This window comes from Sorex araneus, chromosome 11 (assembly GCF_027595985.1).
Source record: "Sorex araneus isolate mSorAra2 chromosome 11, mSorAra2.pri, whole genome shotgun sequence".
NCBI classification, from domain to species: domain Eukaryota; kingdom Metazoa; phylum Chordata; class Mammalia; order Eulipotyphla; family Soricidae; genus Sorex; species Sorex araneus.
Window position 1 is genome coordinate 7,305,238 of NC_073312.1, and position 22,183 is coordinate 7,327,420.

At 45.7% G+C, this 22,183-nt stretch overlaps 1 protein-coding gene across 2 annotated transcripts in view; it reads right to left on the minus strand.

Annotated features, from left to right (window-relative positions):
* Positions 1 to 22,183, minus strand: part of PLPP4 (phospholipid phosphatase 4) — a 100,045-nt gene that overhangs the window by 9,844 nt on the left and 68,018 nt on the right. The window lies entirely within an intron of this gene.

Sequence of the window (22,183 nt, forward strand, 5' to 3'; positions counted from 1 at the left end):
GCAAACGCCCTACCCGCTGTGCTATCACTCCAGCCCCTATTTATTTATTTTTAAGTATTGCTATGGGTACCTTGCCTGTGTCCCATTCCTTGGTTTCTGAGTCTTAGAATCGCAGAGAGAATGGTGTCTGGGCTGAATCCATTGTTCAAAGCCTGGGGCTGGGGGTGGTATTTATAATCCCCATGCTTTGCATCCAGACACAGGCTGAAAACATGGTTGGTGAGTCAGTGGGATGAAAGGTGGGTCTTCAATGAGGTGAGAACAAAGGTGGTCGGCCCTAGCCACTACTAAGGATGCCACTTGCAAAGCCTGGGAAGCTTTCAAAGTAGCTGGAGGGGAAACTAAAAAGGTTGACCCCCACCCTAGCATTCCGGATGGGAGACGAGCTGGTCTCGGGAGCTGACAAAGGCCATTCCAGGGCGAGAGTGGAACATCTCGGGAGCAAACAGGAAGGTTAACTGGAGGACAGGAAGAGCCCTGGCTGTCTGTGCCTGGTCCGGCATCTTTTGCCCTGATCATGCTCAGGGCTCTGGCCGGGTTACTCTTTATTGCTCCTTCGCTCTGTATGTTGACGAACCCCAACCCACCTGACCAAGACTTGTGTAGGTAGAGCTACTGGTCCCTTTTGCTTGATGTTTCAGCTTGCTCGGTTGGTTCCACTCTCCCAGCTAGTCCTACCTGCTGCTTCCATAAGTCCACACTATTCCATCCACGTCCTTAACCACTGGCTCTCCCAGTGTTTCTTTGAATTGGTTATCATCACCCTCAAGCTTTCAGAAGTCTGGGTTTGCAGCGTTATCCTAACACAGTGAGGCGGGGGGTTCTGCTTGACCATTCTTTGGAGATCAGGAAGATGCACTCTTGTCCCAGGTGGGATCTAGACTGCAAGCTCCCCAGAACGACAGCTACTGTGAAGGAGAGGAAGGAGGGAAAGGAACGGTAGGGGCTGAGTTTCTGGGTCCTGGAAGTCATGGCCATCAATGTCTCTGGACACTTCCCTGAGGCCTCTGGGGAGTCTTTTGGTGGAGGGAGTGGAGGGAGGAATTAAGCCCAGCTGGGAGGGTCTGAATGGGCCTGGATACACCTCCTGCTTTTGCTCCCTCCTCTCGTGTGACCGAGGTCAGCTGCTCTCCTACAACTCAGGCTTATGTCTGTCATGGGGATGGGTGACAGTGTCCATCAGAGCGATGGGAAAACCAGTGATGGCCCCTGAGACGCAGGACAGCGTGCGTGGTACACATGAGGCTGCCGGTGACGGGCTGGGTTCTTTTGGGGATCTGCCAAGTGGTGGTCAGGAGGCCCGAGGACCAACCTGACTGACCGCTCCATGCTTAGGTTCAAGGTCGTGCTGCTGCCTGGACCAAGGCACCAGGATCACCCAGGCCTCTCTCGGTCCTTCGGGGCTGCACCCAGCCACACTCGGGGAACCATATGGTGCCGGGAATTGAACTGGGGTTGGCCTCCTGCAAAGCGACCAGCTTAGCCCCCTGGTGCTCTCTCTCCACCCCCAGATTCAAGCTCCCCGCCCCGCCTCCTCTCTGCTCTCCCTGAGAACCCCGCTGCTCCCCGAAGCAGAGCAAAAGGGCCTGCAGAGGCGGCTCCTGACTGAGGCGGGGTCTGTGTCGGCTGCTGCTACTGTGTCCACAAAGGGGCTCCACAGTCACAGCTAACAAACCCAGGAAAGGAAGCGACTGCAAGGGACCTTAAAGCTGGGGCAGATGGGGGGAGCCCAGAGACACAGGGGGGAGCACCCCTTTTCTGCCTCACTAACTCCCCCTCACTCTGCAAGCTTCAGCTGCCCTTGCATCACTTCATCGCGCTCTCGGAAGCCTCTTGGTCTCACCAGGAGGTGATGAGCTTGGCCCGCACTCAGCAGGGGCCCTTCCCCAACCCTCCGCCTCTGCTCAGTTCTCTTCTTTCTTTACTCCTTTTTATTTTTTGGCTTGTTTTGGTCAAACCCAGCAATGCTCAGGGGTTACTCCCAGCTCTTCACTCAGGAATTACTCCTGGTGGTGCTCGAGGGACCATATGGGATGTCAGGAATCAAACCTGAGTCACCCACGTGCAAGGCAAACGCCCTCCCCACTGTACTATGGCTCTGGTCCCTCCACTCAGTTCTGCGGGAGCATCTTGTCCTTCTGGAGTCCAAGTCTGAGAGGGAAGAGCCTGTGTCCGTGCTCTGGAACTCTCTAGATGCTCGATAAACACATGTAGCGATACACAGCTGATGCCCAGGGCGAAGTTCACAGAAGGAAGAGGAGGGGATCGGAGAGAATACAGCGGAGAAGGCATGAGCACTGTATGGGCGGGACCCCGGCTGCATCCCCGGCACCCCACAGGGTCCTTGGTGCCCTGCTAGGAGTGATTCCTGAGCACAGAGCCAGGAGTAAGGTCTGAGTACTGCCAGGTGTGACCCCAAAACCACTGAAACCGTAGACATACACCACACACATACACATGCCACACACTAACACATGCACACACACCGGGTTCTTTCTACAAGCTTTCTACAAGCTCCCAGAATCTTCCTGAAGCCCCCCCTCTGTTTTCCTGAGATAGCCCCTCCTGCATACCTGGACCAAGCTCCAGGGTGGTGGGTACCCTGAGAAAGTAAAACAGTAGAGGATTCTAGGGGGGCTGAAGGATGGCCGGGTGGAGAGTCTAGAGGAGAAAGGAGACAGGCTGGGGCCAGGAGGAACAGGGAAGCGGGACACCAGGTCCAGAGCGCCCCCATCTGCCCACCGTGTCCTGCGCCGCCTGACTTCACCTGGTTGGGGATTCCCACAGAAGCGCGGGCATCCGGCCCACAGGATGGATGAGACCCGGACACTCAGGTCACATAACTCACCAAAGGTTGCTGCGACCCTTAAGAAATTAGAATGATTTCAAAGAGAGGGTAAAAAAAAGATCAGATTTATTAGCACACAACAGTGATAGTAGTCCTGCTCACCGCCTGGGTGTTTTAGGTGATATACTTTGTTTTGGGGGCCTTACTCAAGGCTCTGGGCTCACTCCTTGAGGACTAGGTGGGGTGCCAGAGATGGAACCGGATCACCCACGTGCAAGGCAAGAGCCTTAGTCTCTGCACTATTGCCTCCAGCCCCACGGGAATATTCTGGGAGCCCCAGGACATGCGCTGTTGGGATGGGCTGAAGCCTAAGCAGCAGCACACTGCTGGGAAGAGAAGTGACCAGCACACGTGGAATGATTGGGCACATACATCCATGCCACCAACACACTAAGGGACCCTATTAGAGTCTCAGGCTGGAAAGACAGTAGGTGCCAGAAGGTCACGTCCTTCGTCCCCTTGCAAGCACGCTGCTCCCGAAAGCCGCTGTGATTTTCCTTGCAGAATGGAAATAGTTGCACAGTTTTGTTTGAGAACGAACAAAGGGGGAAAGAGAGAGGAACTCAACTGGCTCATAATTAGCTTGAAAGCAAATGTCAGAGGCAGGAAATGTAAACAGAAAGAAAGTCGACTGTGAAGCTCTCACAGAAGCCCAGTTTGCATCTTCAAAAGGATTTCTCCGGGAAGAAAAGAAAGGAATCAGGCAAGAAGCCTTAAAAGATGCCAAGGAGGCCTGGGTGGGAAGGAAGGAACTGGCATGAGGGAAGGGGGAGAGTTTCTGCATCTCCTCCCACCAAAAACACACCAGCGACATCAACCAGGGGACTTCAAAGCCTCCGCAGAAGACTCAGCCACGGTGACTCCCCCATGCTCCCCACACCGCCTGATGGAAAACCTTACCAAGAATCCTAGACGCGCTCCTCCACGAGAGGAAGCTGTTAGCATCACCCGCCGAGCTGGGGCGCGTGCCCATCCCACACAGTGGCTCATCCCTTCTTGAGTTTGGGCCACAGTGAAGGGAAACTTAAATAGAAGAATGAGCTTTTGAGAGGGAACCATGACCTTCCCACAGCACCAGAGAGGAGCCTACAAAAGCATTGGCAGGATTCAGACAATGATACTGATGGTTCCTTTGACCTCCAAAGTCCCCTCGTAACTTTGATGGCAAGGTTTGAAGAGCCACATATGCATTTGAGAAACCCGCTAATAAGGGGGTTGGGGGTGTTAAGAGAAGCCCCTCAGTCTCAGTGACTGCTGCTACCATGCTCACCTCTAGAAAAAGTGCCTGCCCAGCAGGAGACACTGTTAAGCTGTGATATAATGGCCCGAGAATGAATGAGTGGAAATAGGGTTTCCCTCAAATGGAAGGAAAGCAGGAGCCCGTGAGGCAGCCCTAAGTCAGGAGTATGTCTGCAGGGCTTGATGCCACGTGAGGCACAGGAGGGGAAAGACAATGTTTCTGGTATGTGACAAGATCCTGCGTGGGTCTGAGGTCCCGCAGGCATTCCAAGAGGAAGGGAAAAGATTCCTGTCCCTCCCCAGGCCACTTGCCCACTTCTGGCTCTGTGCTGTGTGTGATGTCCCACACAAGGGTCGCATGCTACATGCTATAGCCAAGATGACTCTTGTGGAGCTTTGCTTGCCAGTTCGTGCTCCTTCCGCTGTCCTGAAAACACTGGGATTGAATTTGGGTGCCCCGTCACGAATAAGCAGTTCCCCAGCTCCTGGAAGAATAGCTCCCTGCAGGAATTCAGCTTCAACCCAGAGAGCTAAATAGTGCCCCCAATAAAGTTCTGGGAACCATGGCCAGCCCAGTTCATTCAAACTCAAAAGATTTCAGGGCAGACCTACAGAAAACTGACACACAGCAATTTAAAATAGTGCAAGGCACATCCTCTAGAGCATTTTAGTATGTTGAAGGAGATCAAAAGGAGGACAGAGAGGAAGCATTATAAAAATAAAACATTTTAAAATAGCAAATAGAATTTCAATAAATCAAAAATAGAGTTATGAACTTAAAACTTCAATAGGTGACTTAAATAGTATGTGAAACAAAGGCGAATAGAGGACTCATAAATTAGAAGTTTATACACACACACACACACACACACACACACATCGGGTGGGCAGAGTGATAGCACAGTGGGTAGGGCATTTACCTTGCACGTGGCCGACCCAGATTCGATTCCTCCGCCCCTCTCAGAGAGCCCAGCAAGCTACCGAGAGTAACCTGGCGGAGCCTGGCAAATTCCCCATGGCGTATTCGATATGCCAAAAACAGTAACAAGTCTCACAGTGGAGACGTTACTGGTGCCCGTTCAAGCAAATCGATGAACAACGGGAAGACAGTGCTATAATTTTTTACTCCGATGTGTGTGTGTGTGTGTGTGTGTGTGTGAGTGTGTGTGTGTATGGTGGGTGGCAGAAATTTGCAGTAGAGGCTAAGTGACATGGATAACATGGTGAGAAGTCAAATGCTATTGAGCTGGAGTTCCTAATCAGAGGAGAAGATAAAAGATAGTGAAGAGGCTAGAGAGATGGTACAGCAGGGAGGGCGTTTGCTTTGCATGCAGCTGATTCGGGTTAGGTTCAGTACCCCATGCGGTCCCCCAAGCTCACCAGGAGTGATCCTTGAATGAAGAGTCAGGAGTAAGTCCTGAGCACTACCGAGATAAAGGGAGGGAGGGAGGGGGGAAGGAGGAAGGGAAGGGGACACAGAGAGAGAGAGAGAGAGAGAGAGAGAGAGAGAGAGATCCTGAAGAGGCAGGCCACTGGCTGATGGCTGAGGATATCTCCAAATGTTGAAGGATGTGATTTAGAAAGCCCAGGACAAACAAGAGATGTAAATGACACGTATTAATAAAACTTTATGACACAAAAGAAAAGCCAAGATGCTGAAAGACCCCATAAAGGAAAGACAGAATCCTTACAATGGGGCAGCAGTAGGATATACAACCAGACTGCCAACACGCCACAACATCAGAGCTAGGAGACAGCTAAATAACAGCCTCACAGTTGAGACAGGTATGAGCTGCCAAATTAGAATTCCATATTTAGTAAAGCTATCTTCCGAGGTGAGGTCAAAGAAGGGAAACTTAGGAAAATCCAACAGCAGAACACTGACTACAAAGGAATAACTGAGCAGGACACAGAAGGACATGTTTGCGGCAGGGAACCCGTGGCAAGGCAGAGATGAAGCCGGGGACAGCAACCAAAGGTGTGGGCACGCCTGGGGGTACTAAGCAGCGATGGCCACTCTGTTGGAGATGAGAAAGAAATAATCAAGTTAGAATGATGACACCAACGGGATGACCATTCTAACAAAGAAGCTAACTCAGAACTAAAACGTTTCATGTCTTTACGTTACCTAAAAGAAAGAAATATAGATTAAGCTGTGACTTTGTTAACTGCGGGCAGTAAACCGGAGACTTAATAGAACTCCCAAATGAAACAAGAAAAACAAAATTACAACTTAAAACCCGTATAGGAAGGAGAGAAAATCACACATAATGAATGTTGTAAATAAACATTTGTATATGAGAGATGGTTACAAATATAATTGAGATCTGCTTCCCAGAAAAGAAGTTTTTTTTTAATGCATACACAAAATATAAAGCAAAATTGTGGTAAGATTAAAATAGATAAGAAACAAACTTAGCAGAAAAATTGAATTACTAGGGCTAGAGAGCCAGTACTTGGGGGAAGGTCCTTGCCTTCCACGGAGCCAACACTGATTGTATTCCTGGACCACATACAGTGCCCTGAGCAGGGCCAAGAATAATCCCTGGGCACAGAATCAGAAGGAAGTCCTAAGCACAGCCAGGTATGGCCCAAAATCCTCCCCAAGTAAGTTAAATTGCTAATGTACATTACACACCCGTTGATTGTCAAATTTCTCAAGGGGTATCAGTAACGTCTCCATTCGTCCAAGCCCTGAGATTTTTAGAAGCCTTTCTCTACTCATCCTCCCAACCATATCGTACTGGAGGCTCTTTCAGGGTCAGGGGAATGAGACCAACATTTCCCACCATACCCAGAAATTCCAAATGGACCAAAACTAAGAACTATTAGAAGACAGTCTTGAGCTTGAGAGATGTGCCTTTAAGAGAAGCTACAAAAAGTACTAAACAGAAAACGTTATAAAACCAGCTGCATTTAGTTTGAAAACCTGGTTCCTCCAAATAAACAATCTATCCCGGGTACTGGTTTGACCATAATTTTAAAGGATACGACTATAGAACTAGTCTACGGGGAAATCTGCCTGAAGTGAAAATGGACTCCAGTGGAAAGTTGGAAGTTGTTGATGGTACCTGCATTTTGATGCATTAAGGTGTACAGAGACAGCTGTTCAACTCAGCGAAACACGTCCTAAGGTGTTAGTGCTAGTCACCTCCGGAAAGCACTAGCATAATGTTTTTAAAAAAAACCTTTTTGGGGCCTGGAGAGATAGCACAGAGGGTTCAGTGCTTGCTTTACATGTGATCAACCTGAATTTGCCCCTAGTATCCCATAATCCCGCAAGCCCGCCAGGAATGATCCTTGAGCACAGAGCCAGGAGTAAGCCCTAAGCACCACTGGGCATGGCTCCCAAACAAAAACAAAACACAATAGAGACTAAACATTTTACATCTTGGGGTGTGGGGTGGAGAAATAGTAAGGGGAGTTAAGGGTCTTGCCTTGGATGGAGCCAACCCCAGATTGATCCCCTACACCCTACACCACATGGTTCCCCAAACACAGCGCTGGGAGTGATCCCTGAACACAGGGCCAGGAGAAAGCTCTAAGCATGCTAGATATCATCCAAACGACCCCCCTCCAAATAAAAATAATGGCAATTTTGCTTCTCCGTATCTCCTAACTTTCTATAGTATACATGTACTACTTCTGTAATAATTAAAAGGACTATTAAAGTGAATGAATCAATCAATAAAAAATGAGCATATACATTTTGGATGAAAAAAACATAACAAAGAAGTCAAGTACAGGGAAGCTGCTGCTTGCTGCCTTCTATCCAACAGAGAACGAAGAGCAGAATTTCCTTTTAAAACATCCTGTAATTCAATGAGATCAAAGCAAACAAAAGACATGAACAACAATATCAAGTACGGAGAAAATCTAAATCCCACTGCCTGCAGGAAAAGTTGCTCATAAATCAGCAGAGAGGTACAAAGTACACAGCACAGCACTCTCCAGGCAAGCAAAGGACTAAATTCAGATGGTGCCAAGAGCTGTCCAGGTTGAGGGTAATAAGAACTCTCATCACTGGCTGGGGAGAGTACAAAAACAGCTTGGCATAATTTATCCCGGTTCAAGATGAGCAAACACCCTAGAAATCCACCAACGGGAATACACCTGAGAGTCATTTTTGCAGTAAGTGGTCCAGGTCCATAGCAGCTGTGTCAATCTGTCCAGAGGGGAGATGAGTCCAGAGTACCGTTCACATGAGGACAGTTTCCAAAGATCGTGGGACTGTCCAACCTTGGAGGAGCGATGACAGTGAATGCCAGAGTAACTACTCAACGTCCGAAAACCAAAGTCTGACTGAGTAAATGTTAAGATCTAATTGCCTTTATCTACATGATTCCTGCACAGCAGACCTCCAGCCAAGAGAAAGGAACCCCAGACGGAAACAAAAGGGTGAAGATGTGTTTGTTTATTTTTATTTTATTGGGGTTTTGTTTTGAGGAGGAAGGCGGCAAAGCTGACAGTGCTCAGGGCTTAGTCCCTGTTGGAGCTTGGGGGGAGGATAGATGGGTGCCAGAGTTTGAACTTGGCTGCATGCAAGACAAGTGCCCTGGGGACTGGGGTGATAGCACAGTGGGTAGGCGTTTGCCTGGCACGCCGCTGACCCAGGTTTGATCTCCGGCGTCCCATATGGTCCCCCAAGCACCGCCAGGAGTAATTCCTGGGTGCAGAGCCAGGAGTAAGCCCTGCGCATTGCCGGGTGTGACCCAAATAGCAAAAAAGAAAAAAAGAAAAAAGAAAAGTGCCCTGCCCACTGAACTCTCTCTCGCCACCCCCCATCTATTTATTTTTATTGCAGGCACCTAGTTTATAAACTGTTCATGATGGGGTCTCATGCACAGCACATCCCAACACCAGAGCCTCCACCAGAGCGTCCACTTCCCCCCACCATTGTCCCCCCCCCCCATCCCCTTCCTCTCTGTGCTAAGCTTCCTACTGAAGACCAATTCTCCGCTGCTGTTGCCTTGGGGTATTTGTTATCCCCCTACTGTGCTTCTCTGGATCCCGCATAGAAGAGAGATCTTTCTGTGTCTTGGGAAGATTTGTAAAGCCAATAAAGAAAATCAGTGAAAAGGGGTACTTCAGGCTTAGGTTAAGTGAAGGATCTCTGGCAGAACACCTCATTTTCTGGGGGCGGGGTGGGGGGAGGGAGAGGATGGCCTCAAAGGTCCACAGCTGAAGGAGATGCAATAGCAGCCAGTCCGGGGGTGCGTGGCAGTTTAGCCCCAGGACTCCATTTGGGGCCTGTCATTTCAGGAGGTTTGTTTGTTGTTCATTTTGGACCACGCCTGGCAGTGACGGAGGGACCCTAGCTAGGCCTCCCACGGACAAAGGATGTGACCCAGCCCTTGGTGCCATCTCTCAGACCCTGCCATTTTATTTTTAAGAGAAGAATCTGAAAATCAATGGTTAGTACCAGCAGAAGGTTACAAAAACATATTTTGTATGACTCCACTGATGGACAGTTTAAAAACCTGGAGAAATGAAAGAATTATTTGGGGATACACAATTCTCTTTGAGTCTGCATACAAAACTGTCTAGAAAACTAAGAAAATTGTTTGTTTGTTTTTTTAATTTTAAGATGGTGAAATTTCAAGATAACAGGGGAGGTGAACAATAAGCTACCAGAAGAGACAGAGGGTTTATAAGGGTCTAGCAAATTCTATTTCTCAATTCACGTGGTGGGTATATGAGGCTCTAATATATATCTATTATCTATATATGCGTAAAATATATGTATATATTATAGCAACAATAATAATATCATGCAAATCACGCAGTATGTTTTATATAAGATTTGCACATGTATATAACTGCTAACTCACTCTCAAAGTCAAGAAATTGTGTGGTCCCAAAGTGAATGCATTCAGAATTAGAGCTGGTCACCAAACTAATACCGAGCCATTCTTTTGGCCATCCAACAAGTTGGACCACTTTAAAAAGAAACAAGTTCAAGTCTTCCAGCCTTGATCCCCTTTCACTGTCTAAGTTCCAGATCAGAGAGCACCTATGGAGTTTTCCCAGGCCACACGCCCCAGCTCCAGCACGCAAGGAACCAAAAGGATGGGGTGGGTCTGAGAAGATGGCTAAGCATTGTTCTGCCACCTTTACACCGCATACTTATGACTGCAGTGATTTGTTTAACCAGAGAACAGAAGCAATACTCCCCCTCAAAGCAACAACCAAGAAAGCCTACCAGAACATCACCTCATTATTCATGTGCAATGAACTCCAACTAATACTTAATTACAAGAGGCATTTGGAGGTTCCAAGCAGAATAAGACATAGCATTCTCCCGAGGCGCTTGATTGATTTCTCAGATTATAAAACTCAAGCCAAGAGAAATCTGAAAACATTGATTTAGCCAGAGAGCGCTCAGGGAGCACTCGAGGTTTGTAATGGGAATAAATACAGAATAAATGAAACTAGCCAGGTTGTCTGTTACAGATCTTATGCCAAAATATATTTCAAGCTTCCCCACTACTTGATTTTTCTGGTGTAGTGATTTCTTCAGGGTAAAAAGACAGACCCCCATCTCTTCTCTCTCTCTCTCTCTCTCTCTCTCTCTCTCTCTCTCTCTCTCTCTCTCTCTCATGTTTATTGTAACACATGCCTGTGACTCTGAGCCATTTGTTATGCTTGGCATGATTTGCACAAGCTCAGAAATATGCTAAACCAGAACTTGGATTATCTATTTCCTTTAAAATTATTAGCAAATGAAGCATGCCCTGCAAACAAAGCACGAACATAAAATAAAATACTCTGTTTACTAAGTTTTCAAAGAAGAAAATGGCTATTCCATGCACGCATCACCAACTGGAGATGACTTCCCTAATATCTTGAACTAAAGGTAACATTTAAGAGCTGTTTATCTGAACCCTAGCTCCACTAGTGACTCGCTGTCTGGCCTTCCGCAAGAGAGTTAACTTGGGTTTCGCCTGGAAACTGGGCTTACTGGAATACTGTCCACGAGGTGCCTGGTGGGGTTTGCCTTGAGATGAATTAGAAGGATGCCCAGTGCAAAGCCAGACAGTTGAACATTTAGGGAGCTTTAGCTGTACCGAGCACAAGACTTTGTGCTTCCTTCAGTCAGAAGACAACCTGCTCGGTGTCCCTCCCTGAGTCAAAGGCAAACTTACTATTTAGACTCAAGTTTCCACCATGTGCCATTTTGCCCACAAAATATGAGCACACCCCCACTCCTGCACCCACAAACAGATGCTTGGGCCAGAAAGAGCTGTAATGGCAGTGGCAGGGTGGGCGAGTGTGTGTGTGTGTGTGTGTGAGAGAGAGAGACGGGGGGGGGGGGGGCGCGGGGGGAGGGAGGGAGAGAATGACAGCAAGCGCCAGAGAGTGAGAGAGAAAGAGAGTCCTCAAGTGTCCTCTGTATCCTCAAGGACACTAAGAATCCATATCCTTGTCATCAAAGCATTACTTCTAAAAATCTTTACAAAACCATGGACAATAGGAAAGGTGCCAAATGCTTGGGGACAGGAAAATACTTCAATTTCAAAAAAGATTCTGACGATAAAAGTGTGTGTTAATATAATACAACACTTTCTCCATTAAAAGCACGGGGGGAGGGGCTGGAGCAATAGCACAGTGGGTAGGGCGTTTGCCTTGCACTCGGCAGACCTGGGTTCGATTCCCAGCATCCCATATGGTCCTCTGAGCATTGCCAGGAGTAATTCCTGAGTGCAGAGCCAGGAGTAATTCCTGTGCATTGTCAGGTGTGACCCAAAAAGCAAAAAAAAGCACAAGGCAGTGGGGGGGGGTGTGGGGGCTGGAGCAATAGCACAGTCGGTAGTGCGTTTGCCTTGCACAAGGCCAAGCAGGGTTCGATTCCTAGCATCCCATATGGTCCCCTGAGCACTGCCAGGGGTGATTCCTGAGTGCAGAGTTAGGAGTAACCCCTGTGCATTGCCAGGTGTGACCCAAAAAGTAAAAAAAAAAAAAGCATCAGAGGGAACCTTTTACTGGGGTATTAGCAGTATTCTTCCATGTTCCTCACTGACATCTTATTACCTGCTATTCACATCCACTTCTGAAGCCACTTTCCTGGCCTTCCCTAGTACTACCTGCCCTTTTCAGTACCATGTGGTTTAACTGCCTGATGCAGTAGATCTGAGACAAAGCGATCACTAGACTTCATGGAACCCCGCTGACGCAGCTGCCTTTTCGACACTGCACAGATAAAACCCTCAATAATTAACAACTGCAACAAGTTGAGAGGCTCCCCACAAAGCAGGAATACATGTTTGCTAGCAGGTTCATTTCTAGAGCCCAATTATAGTTGGTATACCATACATAACAATTAAAAGTTAAGATCATTGCATGACTGAAGTGTAATCATGAAAGTTTCTAAGTCTGTAACTGTATCTCATAGTGATTCATGAAAAAAATTGAAAAACAATTAGAAGTTAATAAACAATATTAATGAGACATATGAATTTGGCATGCTGCCTTTAACTTCCACCCCTGCAAAAAACTCAGGGAGCACTGTCTATAAAGCCTCTCTCTACGCTTCCCTGTATAGCAGCAGAGCTCCGTCTACACTGCGTCCATCCTCAGACAAGGAGAATTGGAGTGGCACAGTTTCCACTCCCCTGAACTCACAGACTTTTTTCTGTTTATTAGCTCAATCCCTGTCAGTCAGCAACTTCAGATCTGAAAATCAGCAGAGCCGAGATGCCTTTATAATCACTGGTGCAAGCCCACAGATTTGGGGAAACGAGGCTCCAGGCGCAGAAAGATGGTTGAGTTTGGTGGGAGGCCAAAATAAGTCAAAGATTCAGTCATTCAGTTATCAAAGGGGGATGGAGTCACAGGGAGGAGGGAAGAAGGGAAAGGCCGGGGTGAGGGGGAGGAGGAGGAAAACGGTCCATCTGGTCTACCAGCCAGGCTGCTTTCCTGGGCATGAGCAGCAAAGTGTATGCATGCAAAACATGGGGAATGCAGTCTTCCGTGGTCAAAACTGACAGAATGAGGATGGAGAAAATGTCAAAACCTGCAACCAAATCAGACTCCCTCTTTCCACCCAGGGAAGAAGAAGGACGGTCGTGTCCTGATTTCCACTTCAGTGCTTCATCCATGAGATACTGAAGCTGTGATTCAGCGAAAGGTCAGCTCAGTATAGGCAAGTTCCAGGTCTAGATAAAGGTTTTTTTTTCCCTACTGTCATATAAGGTTTTATCAATGACTGAGAAACTGGCCTGCCAAGACTTAGGGGGAAAATGTACCAACATCACAAGACACACACACACACACACACACACACACACACCACACACGCGCGCACCACACACACACGCGCGCACACACACACACATGCGCGCACACACACACACACACGCGCACACACACACACATGACTATCATCATCGCCATGCGTTTTTATCACTGAGCCCTTAATTCAACATATACTCATTCCATTCCTGCTTCACCCTTGGCTGGATATTATGCTGAGCTCTGGGGAACCAGGAGACAGACTTAGTTCTTGGCTTATGGGAGTCTAGAGATAGAAATAATTTCCACCTTAAAAGCATTAGGAAAGGAATAAACGGGCTTTCAGAGGAGCTTTTAGAATGACTGGCGTATCTGCAAGGGGCAGGCACCATATTAGAGATCTGATAGAAGGAGTCAGTGTGCTCGAGTGCATAAGAGAGTCTCCAAGCGGGTATTTGGAGGCAGGAGAGCTCGCCACAATTCTGGAGCCATCAGGGATGAGGCTCCAGGAGTAGCAGGGGTTCCGCTTTCTAGAGTGCCTTGGGGAAGCTTTACTGTCAGAGTCTGACTTTTATCCTTAGATTTTAAAGAGAACAGCAGCAAGAAATCCATGGGCTACAATGGGAATGGGCAAGAGATGAGCAAGTGGACAGAGGAAGACACAAGTGGTGTGAAGAAGAGTTTGGTCACACTGCGATTTCTCAAACTTCAGATCAAACACCACTGAAACATGATCACAACTTGCAGCCTGCTTGTCTGGCCAATGGAACTAAGTGCCATGTGAACTAAATGCCACATCAATGCCTCCACCAGTGATCACGCTGTTCCCAAATATCCCAGGACTCACTAGACAGTACCTCAGCAGGATTTGAAAATGTTGCGCTTAACAAAAGTCAGATCAAAATGGATTAAAGACCTCAACATTAGACCACAAACCATAAGGTACATTGAAGACAAGGTCGGCGAAACCCTCCACGATATTGAAGATAAAGGTATCTTCAAAGGTGACACGGAACTAAGCAATCTAGTAAAAACAGAGATCAACAAGTGGGACTACATTAAACTAAAAAGCTTCTGCACCGCAAGAGATACAGTGACCAGAATACAAAGACTATCCACAGAATGGGAAAGGATATTTACACAATACCCATCAGATAAGGGGTTGATATCAATGGTATATAAAGCACTGGTTGAACTCTACAAGAAGAAAACATCCAACCCCATCAAAAAATGGGGCGAAGAAATGAACAGAAACTTTACCAAGGAAGAAATACGAATGGCCAAAAGGCACATGAAAAAGTGCTCTGCATCACTAATCATCAGAGAGATGCAGATCAAAACAACTTTGAGATACCACCTCACACCACAGAGACTAGCACACATCCAAAAGAACAAAAGCAACCGCTGTTGGAGAGGATGTGGGGAGAAAGGGACCCTTCTTCACTGCTGGTGGGAATGCCGACTGGTTCAGCCCTTCTGGAAAACAATTTGGACGACTCTCAAAAAATTAGATATTGAATTCCCATTTGACCCAGCAATACCACTGCTGGGAATATATCCCAGAGAGGCAAAAAAGTACAATCGAAACAACATCTGCACATGTATGTTCATCGCAGCACTGTTTACAATAGCCAGAATCTGGAAAAAACCCGAATGCCCCAGAACGGATGACTGGTTGAGGAAACTTTGGTACATCTATACAATGGAATACTATGCAGCTGTTAGAAAAAAGGAGGTCAAGAATTTTGTAGTCAAGTGGATGGGCATGAAAAGTTTCATGCTGAGTGAAATGAGTCAGAAAGAGAGAGACAGACATAGAAAGATTGCACTCATCTATGGTATATAGAATAACAGAGTGGGAGACTAACACCCAAGAACTGTAGAAATAAGTACCAGGAGGTTGACTCCATGGCTTCGAGGCTGGCCTCACGTTCCGGGGAAAGGTCAACTCAGAGAAGCGATCACCAACTACATTGTAGTGGAAGGCCATGTGGGGGAAGGGAGTTGCGGGCTGAATGAGGGCTAGAGACTGAGCACAGCGGCCACTCAACACCTTTATTGCAAACCACAACAGCTAATTAGAGAGAGAAAACAGAAGGGAATGCCTTGCCACAGTGGCAGGGTGGGGTGGGGGGGAGATGGGATTGGGGAGGGTGGGAGGGACACTGGGTTTACGGGTGGTGGAGAATGGGCACTGGTGAAGGGATGGGTTCCCAAACTTTGTATGAGGGAAGTATAAGCACAAAAGTGTATAAATCTGTAACTGTACCCTCACGGTGATTCTCTAATTAAAAATAAATAAATTTAAAAAAAAATAAAAATAAAAACTTTTTTTTTTCTTTAAAAAAAAAAAAAGAAAAGAAAATGTTGCGCTTAGTGTAGGTTTCTTTTTGAGATGAAATCTATTTGCAGTCAACTGCCCATACCTAAGTCCTGAAAAATGCACTTGCATAAGCAGGGCACCCTGAGAGACAAGCTCACAGCTCTCTCACGTCCACACCAGCCACAACTGCCCGCACCCTCACTCAGAGCAATCACTGATTTTTTGCTCCAAAGCAAAAAAAATAATAATAATTTGACTATCCTAGGACTTCAAATAAACAGAATTCTGTGAATGTGTGTCCATGTGTCTGGTTTCCTATTCTCAATGTTTTTGAGGTTTATTTACAATGCATATATAATATATACATATAGTTATAAAATATATGTATATATTATAGCATGTATATGATATATACAAATGCATATACATATATAATGCTGTACATATTATAATGCTATATGCTATATATTGCCATATGCTATCCATTTTCCTAGTGATAAACATTTGGGTTGTTTCTAATTTGGGCCAACTAAGAAACCAAACTGTTGGGGCTGGAGCGATAATACAGCAGGGAAGGCATTTACCTTGCATGCAGCCAACCCAGGTTTGATCCATGGCATTTCATATGGTCCCCCAAGCACCGCCAGGAGTAATTCCTGAGTGCAGAGCCAGGAGTAACTCCTGAGCATCACTGGGTGTGACCCCAAAAGCAATAAATAAATAAATAAATAAATAAATAAATAAATAAAAAGAAAACGAAACCAAACAGCTTGCAGCCTTTTGTGGTCACATACTTTTCTATCTTCATGGTAAAACACCTTGAAATGGATCTGCTAAATCATATGATAAATATATGATCAAATTTTAATTTAAAAAAATCTAACAGTTTTCAAAGTGATTCTACCAATGAATACTTCCTCCACAAAAGAGAAGAGGTCCATGTGAAACCACATTTATCCACTTTGAGTGACAGTTTTCTCATCTTCCCTATGTCCTAATGACTGTGAAGGGGTCTTTTATTGTTCCTTAACTGATGCTTCTCCAATGAGCACCTTTTCCTGTATTTACTGAGCATTTATAAATTTTCTTTAATGCAGTCTCTGTTTAGTTCTTTCACCTACTTTAATGGGACTGTCTTTGTTTATCTGTGGAAGATCTTTATAAAGTCTAGACATGTGTGTACAAGTCCCTTGCAAGATACGAACTTTGCAAATATTATAGTCCACAATTTGCCCTTAAATTTTAATAATAATGTCTTTTAAGAAGCAAAATGTAATTTTTCTGTAGTTCAATTTATCAGTTTTTAAATTGTTGGTGCTTTGTCTTTCCCCCTGAAAACCTTTAGCTATGTTAAATCACCAAGGCTATTCACCTCAGCCATTTTTTCATTTATAGGTTTATTTTCATTTTGTGATTCATCTTGAATTATTTTTTAATTCAAGTATACTGTATAGATTAAGGTTAATTTTTTTGCACCCTTATTCACATTTTCTACTATTTCTTTAATTGAAGTGGCATTTAGTTTATTAGTCTTTTCCAGTTTGGTGCCAGGCATCAAAATCAAGGCCTCCAACATTATCAAAGCATTGCTCTACAATCAAGCTAGATCCTGGCTCCTAATTCCTGACTCTGGTAAGCATATGGGAGTGGGCTCAGCCAGCAGAAGTCGGAAGCTAGACTCTATTTTTTAGGGATAACTACCATGGATACACCCAGAGGTGAAAGCGAGCAGCTCTATACATGATGCTCTTCTCTTAGGAAGCCAACTTAATTCTGACCTCCAGTTTTACTTGACATTCAGTGAACAACTAGGTAGATTAAATGGCAAGCAACAATTTTTTTGTTTTGTTTTGAATCACACCTGGAGATGCTCAGGGGTTACTCATGACTCTGTGCTCAGGAATTATTTCTGGCAGTGCTCTGGGGACCATATGGATGCCGGGGATCAAACCGGATCGGTCACTGTACTATGCTTCCGGCCCCTCAAGCAACAACTTTTAAGGTCAGGTCATAGCCAAGTTCCAACTCTGGCCATTTGGCCTTGGCCGGGCTGGCTGGGACACACCGTGGCTGGCTTCCCTTGGCAGAGCCTCATGTTCTGGGACTCTCTAAACGTCAGTGCCCACAGGCTACCACACCCACCTCCCCGAGGCTGGGGTGTCAGAGCACCTGTGTGCTAAGCTCCTCAGATGTGTCCACATCCCAAAGCTCCAATCCAGAAAGGGTTCCCAGAAGCAGACGATGATCTTCCAGAAGGATCTCGATGGCCGTGAGTGGACAGATTATTTTTTTCAGGTTCACTTTGAAAAAAACTGGATGAAGTTTCTTCTTTCTGTCCTTTTCTGTAACCTCCTTCAAAGAACAAGGAGCTATTTCTATGAGGAAGAATGAACTGTGATCTGAAATGGAATCCACGGACTGGTGGAAACCAGTACGAAGAGGTTCCCAAAGAACTTCCAGCTCCAGGGACTGGAGAAGTGGTACAGGAGGTAGGACACTTGTCTTGCACACACCTTGATTTGATCCCCAGCATCCCATATGGTCTCCCCACCACTGCCAGGAGTGATTCCAGGAGTGATTCCAGGAGTGAAGAGCCAGGAGCAACCCCTGAGCAATGCCAGGTGTGACCCAATGCCCCTTACCCCCAATAATTTAAAAAATCACTTTCAGTTCCTTAAAATGTCCGCTTCTTAGAAATAAATAAAGAAGGGCTCAACCTAAGCCCTGGAAGTAAAGCTTCTCCTCTGTCCCTTCCCCTACAAGTCCCCAGACCCCACATGCCAGCTCAGGTTTCCAGATGGGAAGGACCCCAACTCGGTCTTCAACCCCAACCCCATCTTGGTCTTCCAAGTCATTTTCCAGGATTCACACAGCAGCCACCAGGGCCCCATTCCCTCTCTCCAACCTTCCAACCCCTTGCTAGCTTATTTTGAAGCCTCTCGTAAAGCTGATGCTAAGGAAGGAAAGATCACTCTCATGCTAAGAGCCGGGCTCTCAAATCAAGAGTTTGGGTTCTGACCATGATCTGGGCATAAATGCCAGCTCTGCCACATCCAGGCAGTGTGACAATGGGACAAATCATTCTCCTCCTGAAGCCTTCATTTCTTCACTGGGCAGGTGGACCAGGAAGAGGACTGACCCCAGAATGACACAGTGAGGCTGTGAGGCAGAATCTCAGTCCCATCTCTGTTCGACTGAGAGAGCATTTTGTATGACTGTTCCAGGGAGAGTGGCTGAAATGTAGGGGCAGCAGGACAAGGCAGGGCCTGACCACCACTAGGTGGTTCTTTGGCATGTTGGCATCATGGGTGAGCTTGAAGCTGAAGAGAAAACTGACATCATCATTCTAGAAGGTCACTCATCAAAGGCCCTGAATGCTTTCTCTAGAGTCACTGATGAGTTTGAAGGCACTGAATGAGCTGACATCTTCATTCTAGAACATCACTCTTCAGAAACATCTTCAAATGCTTTTTCTACATCTATCTGCCCAGGGCTAAGGCCACTGCTGGCATCAAGAAGATGCTATTTAGCATTAATTAGCAGACTCCAGAGGCTGCTGGAAGGAAAGCCGCCTGTGGGTTGAGTCATCTGAAGGCTGCTCCATCTTGGCTGGCAAATGATTCGTTTCATTTTCCTTTGGCAGACCGAAGTCTCCTAATTAAATGGGCTCCAGGTAACTTTCACATGACTTTGCTCTTTCCAAGCCGATGGCAGCAGAGAGGGGAGAGGAAGCAGCAAAGCCACTAGGAGGCATAAGGAGGCGAGTTGGGAAGGAAAAATTGGCAGCTGACCCCAGCCTCTGAGGTCATATCTGAAGTTCCTTTGATGAGCCCTCTCATAAAAAGTGAAAAATAAAACTCACAGGTTCCAAGAACGTGCACCGTTCAGTTGAATCTCATAAAGTGCAAAGAAAGGCCGTGGAGGTTCTGAATCCCAAAGGAAAGTTTCTATAGCATCCCCCCCCTCGGAACGGAAATAATTTCCATTGGTGGGAATTGAAGGACAGTACCAGCTAACACTCCACTCCCCGCCTCCATCCATTTCCATCCACCCATGTCCCCAAAGATATCTATTACAGGGGACATGTAGTAATTTGAATTTCTATTTTAGAGCACGCTGAACATCATGAATGGTAGATAGGCCCAAACTTGGAAGACTGTTTAAAAGCCAATGATTTGAAACAGTAATAGAAGGATCCTATCTATACAAAGGAGCGGTTGATCCAGCTGATCGTTGATCCTTTACTATTCAAATTCATCTCCCCACCAAGGCCTCGTTGTGACTGTGGTTCACTCTTGGATCCTCGAGCCAGAAGAAGTCATTTTCTATGTGGTGGGAGGAAGGCAAACGAGAGCAGGAGACATGTCGAAATGATCAAACATCAAGACTACACAACCATCATGAAAGTGTTAAGTCCACCGAAGTTCCAAGACATATTGATTAGAACCAAAAGGAGAAACAGAATGCCCAATAATCACAGTTAAAGGCCATCAGGCCCAATTCTCAGGAAATGGTTGATTGTGGAGACAAAAAAGTGTGCGGGGAAGCCCAAACGGATGATTTCACACCCTCATAACCTGCCTGACACAAGCAGAATGTTACAACCCACACATGTACAATACCCACCCTGGCACGTAGAGCAACCACTGGCAGACAGTTACACTCACAGCCAAACCACACTCAATAAGTGTCCAAGACTGAAATGTAGAGCATCACAGTGCAGATATGGGGGTCCCACTCATACCTGCAGCTCCTGAGTGTCAACATTCTTCACCCACAAAGATAACTTATGTGATCCCCTCTCAATACCCCTTTCCTAAGGCACTGGGTGCCATTGAGCGCTCTAAATGTCACTGTCACTGTCCCAGACCCCAACTCCAGAGACCTACCATTGCCAGAGCAACCTTAAGGGAAAGGGAACAAAACTAAAGAATTCAAGGACCCGAATGTAAGACCCACCACCAAGCCATGAAGCCCACAGTGTGTGGCCTCACCATCAAGACAGGGACTGGTTGAAAGGACAGGAGAGCGAGTGCAGACACCTGTGCTGTAACAGTCTGATGACTTTTGCAAAGGCACCCAAGCTCTTTGCTGGTGAGAGAGAAGCCTTTGTAATAAATGGAGCTGAAAAAATGGAAATCAATATAGACAACGTCGAATTTCTGACTCTGCCTTGCGCTATGAGCAATAGTCAACTCAAGAAAAGACGAAATATCAATTCCAAACAATAACATTTTTGAAGCAAACAGATGAAGATGTTTTTGCCAGTGGAGAATGGATGGAAAACGACTGCTTAAATAGGACACAGAAAGCAGTAACCATGGAAGGGGGGAAAAGTGATAGATTCGATTTAATCAAAATTTCAAACTACTGCTCATCAAATGGCACCATTAAGAAAATTGACTAGACAAATCAAAAATGGGAGGAAATAATCACAAAACATTTATTTGACAAAAGGTTTGCAAAGAGAACAGTAAGTATGCCATCATTTTATCACAAATAGAAAGAAATTATGTGCAAAGGATTTCAATACTTCCCCAAGGAAGACATGTAAGCAGCCAGGATGCCAGTGAAAATGTACAAAATGTCAAGACTCATCAGGTAGATGCAGATTAAAACCATAATAAGACCACACACATGCATGCATGCATGCACACACGTACACATATATATATACACACACATACACACACATCTTCAAAAGTCTGATAGCATCCAATGTGGGTACAGATATGAATGACTGAAATTCTCATCTTGCCAAAGTGGCTGGAAATTTGGACCCACATTATAGAAAAACATTAGGAAGTTTCTTCTAACAGAATTAAATGATGATATTTTCCACTTTTTACCCAGCAGAATCCATCACAGAAAAGTGGTCAAGATAAGATGTCTGCTGAAAAAAGCCACACAGATGATTAGACAACTTTGTTGGCAAATGAAGAAACTGGAAACATCTGGAGGTTTATAAAAAGAATCAATACGTGTGGGATGCACATTACAATGAAATTCCAGAAGCTTAAAAGGACATGAAGAATTTCAAGGTACTAAACTGAGCAAACACTGTCACCCATAATTCCATTGACATACAGTTGACATTGACATACATACATTGACATACATCGACATATAGGAAAAACGAGTTTAAAGTAAAAAAAAAAATCACTTCCAGGATGACAGCAGTAAGGGATGAAAAATGCCTGAAAACAGATGTGAAGAGACTTCCTGGAACTATAAAGAGATTTCTGGAATTATGGACAGACTCCTGGAACTATGGAGGGATTTCACCTTATGATAGGGGTATGAGTTATGTGGCTATCACGTATGCACTGCAATGTAATTTTTTTCTTAAAATGTGAAAATACTTTTAAAAAGCTCATCAGTTTTGTATGGTGGTAGGAAATCATGAGCAAGAGGATTCCATCTAGAACAAGGAGATGCATTAGATTTCTGCTTTATAGGTCTGAAACTTTTTATAATAAAAAGTTCAAAAGACAGGAAATAAAAAGGCATTCGACTTTAATTACAACCTTTAATCTGGCTCT